Source organism: Gossypium arboreum, chromosome 7, assembly GCF_025698485.1.
Source record: "Gossypium arboreum isolate Shixiya-1 chromosome 7, ASM2569848v2, whole genome shotgun sequence".
In the NCBI taxonomy this organism is placed as follows: Eukaryota; Viridiplantae; Streptophyta; class Magnoliopsida; order Malvales; family Malvaceae; genus Gossypium; species Gossypium arboreum.
In genome coordinates, this window is record NC_069076.1 from 86688679 (window position 1) to 86693001 (window position 4323).

At 33.8% G+C, this 4323-nt stretch overlaps 1 non-coding gene across 1 annotated transcript; it reads right to left on the reverse strand.

The window, feature by feature from the left end:
- Positions 1-3833: 3833 nt before the first annotated feature.
- On the reverse strand, positions 3834-3940 carry LOC128296101 (small nucleolar RNA R71). Its single transcript, XR_008286649.1, has one exon. It is a non-coding gene; the product is annotated as a small nucleolar RNA R71 (small nucleolar RNA).
- Between the last annotated feature and the right edge of the window lie 383 nt (positions 3941-4323).

The following is a 4323-nucleotide window of genomic DNA, read 5'->3' on the forward strand; positions in this document are numbered from 1 at the left end:
TGCTCTTATTCAGAGGAGGAATAGACCCTGTCTAAAGAGTAAATTTGTCGTAATTAAGCGGAGTTGATTGCACGCCTAGAGATAGGGTGACAAGATTTTGTCGGATTAGGGTGAAACCTAATAAGGGAGTCCATAGATCGAGTTAATGCAACACTAGGTGTTAATTAGAAAGAGATTTCAATTAATCAACCTAGGGTTAGACGTTATTAGTCTTGAGAGAGATAATAGTATAACTTAGGGATTTCTACAAATCAAGTCAAATGAATAAATCGTCTGATTCAGAGTCAAATAACAAGTGAAGTCTAGGTGGATTTTTCCTTGGGTATTGTCTTAATCAATCGAGTTTTCCCAAAAGCTTTTTCCCAATTTTCTCTCTGTGCACCCTTAGTTTAGTTAATTAGTCTAGATAAACAAATCCCTTAATTTTTAGGTTAGATAATAAAAAGAAAGTAATTACTAGTACTCTTGGTTCCTTTGGGTTCGACAATCCGGTCTTGCTAAAGCTATATTACTGTTCGATAGGTACACTTGCCTTCATCGTGATAATAGTTAGTTATAAGAATGATTAGTTATAAATTTTTAAAACCTGTCACGAATATCACATATCACAAACCTATGGCATGTATAAGCTCGGTTGTATTTGGTCAAGTTTGTCGTATGTATATATTAAGCCATGCGAAAATGGCTAATATGTTAAGTGATTATATGAAACTTATTCATGTTTATATGTGTTATATGCATCGAAAATAGTTGATGATTTTGGATGTGATTAGATTGATTCGGCCATGGTATATCTATGAGTATGATTTATGCTTGTTATGTTACTCATGGTTAAAATGATTCGACTATGGTTCATGCATAGATAAAATATACATGTGAATTTGGTTGTGATGTTTGTTTAAGGTGATATACATGATTTGGTATTAAATAATATTTGGTTATATTCAAACATAGTAAGAGTTTATTTTGATATGTTTATTACATGGTATGTAAGATTTGTGTTTAGAATATATGTTTATATTTGGTTAATGAATTATTCTTGTGAAGTATAAATTTGTAACATGAATTGGTTTGGATGTTATTATAATGTACTTGTGTATTGGTTATATGATGAAAATATATGAGATGGTTATAATTAACTTTGTGATTCGGCAATAATGGATATGTATATGATTCAATATTTGCTTTGTATGTTTGGTTGTTAAATGGTAAGTAATGAATATAGTATATAATTGTTTTGGTTGATTATATATGGTATTATTGATGTGCATTTGTTAAGTTTAGACCAAATGTGGAAATAATGTTTCATGGTATACATGTGATGTTTTATAGATGTATTTTGGTTTGAGGAATGACATAACTTGATATAGTCATATTGAACTTATTTTTTTTTTAATGATCGAATTATGGTTAATAGTTGAATAGTTAATAAGTAATTCATAAGCATTGTAATAAGCATGCAAAATAAGTATACATGATATTGAATTGATCATGCGTACTTGATTATGTGAGTTTTACTTATGTATGGTTTTTAGTATGTGAATGAGGTGTAATATAGTTCATATGTTTGGCTCATTTAACGATTCATAATGATACGCAAAAATATGCGTAAGGTTTCTTTTGTTTAATGAAATATATATGATCATTTGGTGAAGTTGTAAATGTCATATATGCTAACGGACAAAATGCCATATGAACTGATTTATTTGATTTAATATGTGCATGTAAAGATATATGTGATAAACCGTAATTTATACATATTTTTACCCTATGCTTAACGTATTTTATGGATGATTTTTCCTTAGAATTGGTGAATTCGATGCTCCTAATGCCTTAATTTCATGATTTATACTTAGGTGAGCATAAGAGAGTGAAAGGAACGAGAAACGGGCCAAAAACGGAGAAATTGGGCCAAAGTACAAAATCAACACAGCCTGGACTTCCTCACACGGGCAACCCACGTGGCCGTGTCAATTTGGTAGAATCGAAGAATGACTCACACGGGTATAACACACGCCCGTGCCATTCTAATAGGCTTGAACACAGCCTGAAGTAATCGCACACGGGCGTGTCCCTGTCGAGCCTAAGTTGAGTCCAATTTCAAAAAAGGCCACTTTTGAGGGCCTGTAGGCATTCCAAAGCTTATAAATACACCCTAGAAGAGGAAGAATGGGAGACACACAGGGAGGAAGGAAGGAATTACTCGAAGGAAGTTGATTGATCCATCTCAGAAGCCAGATTCATCATCAAGATTGAAGATCTCCCCTCAATTTCCCTTCAGGAGTTTTAGGTTTTTTTTTATGTTTTGTATTTATTATTCTTCTAAGATGTTTTCCTTTTTAGTTATGAACTAAATCCCCTAAATACCTAAGGGGAATGAAACCTAAGATGAATCTTGTTATTATTTTCTGAATTGTATGATAAATATTTAACTTGTTCTTAATTATGTGTTCTTAATTCTTGTTTTGATATCCCAGGATACTGATTCAAGATAAGCTCTTATTTAGAGGAGGAATTGACACTGTCTAAGAGTATATTTGTCATAATTAAGCGAAGTTGATTGCGCGCCTAGAGATAGGGTAACAAGATTTTGCCGGATTAGGGAGAAACCTAATAAAGGGAACCATAGATTGAGTTAATGCAACCCTAGGGTGTTAATTAGAGAGAAGTCTCAATTATTCAATCTAGGGATTAGACGTTATTAGTGTTGAATAGGGATAATAACATAACTTAGGGATCTCTACGAAACAAGTTAAATGAATAAATCGTCTGATTCGGAGCCAGAATAATAAGTAAAGTCTAGGTGGATTTTTCCTTAGGTATTGTCTTAATTCAATCGTTTTCCAAAAGTAATCCCCCAATTCTACTTTCTGTGAGTTCTTAGTTTAGATAATTAGTTAGTTAAAACAAAACCCCCTTATTCTTAGGCTTGATAATAAAAAGACAGTCATTACTAGTACTTTTAGTTCCTTTGGGTTCGACAATCCGGTCTTGCTAAAACTATACAACTGTTCGATAGGTACACTTGCCTACATCGTGATAATAGTTAGTTTCAAGAACGATTAATTATAAACATTTAAAACCTATCACGAAATCACATGATCAAGTTTTTGGCACCATTGCCGGGGAACTAAAATATTAGGAACACTCAATTTTTATTACTTTAGCCATTTATTTTTCTTGCAATTTAATTTAATTTTTAATTTTATTCTAATTTACTAATTTTCTTTTTCTTTCTTCTGGCAGGTTTTTATAGTTTATGACTAGAAGAAACCCTGTCAGGACCACTACTTTTTGACGAACAAATTGATCGCACAGTTCCCAAAAACCAAAGAGAAATAAGGCGAAGTTTAAGATACACATAGAACGAGCAAGAGGATGATACTCAACCCCCAACCGAAGAGATGACCGAAAACCAAGACAATCAGCTACCTCCTGCAATTGCGGTTAATCAAAACCCTGCTCCACGCACTATGTATGATTATACTAAACCTTCTTTAACAAGAATTGAATCGAGCATAGTTAGACCTGCTGTTGGTGCAAATACTTTTGAATTGAAACCTAACACAATTCAAATGATACAATAGTTTGTTCAGTTTGATGGTTTGCAGGATGAAGATCCCAATCCTCACTTAGCAAACTTTTTGGAACTACGCGATACATTTAAAATAAATGACGTTTCTGATGATGCCATACATCTTCAGTTGTTTCCCTTTTCATTGAGGAACAAAGCTAAACAGTGGTTGAACTCGTTACCACGAGGTTCAATTACTACTTGGGAACAAATGACCGAAAAATTTTTACTAATGTATTTTCCGCCGGCTAAAATGGCTAAATTACGTAATGATATATCTTCTTTTGTGCAGATGGATTAAGAAACACTCTACGATGCATGGGAGAGATACAGGGACCTTTTGAGAAGGTGCCCTCACCATGGGTTACCGCTTTGGCTTTAGGTTCAAACATTCCATAATGGCCTGAATCTTTCGACTTGAAAAATGGTTGACGCAGCTGCTGGCGGAACCATCAATAATAAAACACCTGAAGATGCTTATGAATTTATTGAAGAGATGTCACTGAATAACTATTAGTGGCAAGTCATGTGGACTAAGCCAACTAAAACAGCAGGCGTTTATAACGTCGATTCAGTTACTATGCTGTCAAACCATGTAGAACTTCTAAATAAAAAGATTGATGGTTTTCTTAGTTCTTCACAGGTTCACCCAATAATGCAGTAGTGCGAAGCAAGTGGAGGTGGAACAAGCCATTCGGAATACCAGCCTTATGGCCACAACATGGATAACGAGCAGTTAAATTACATGG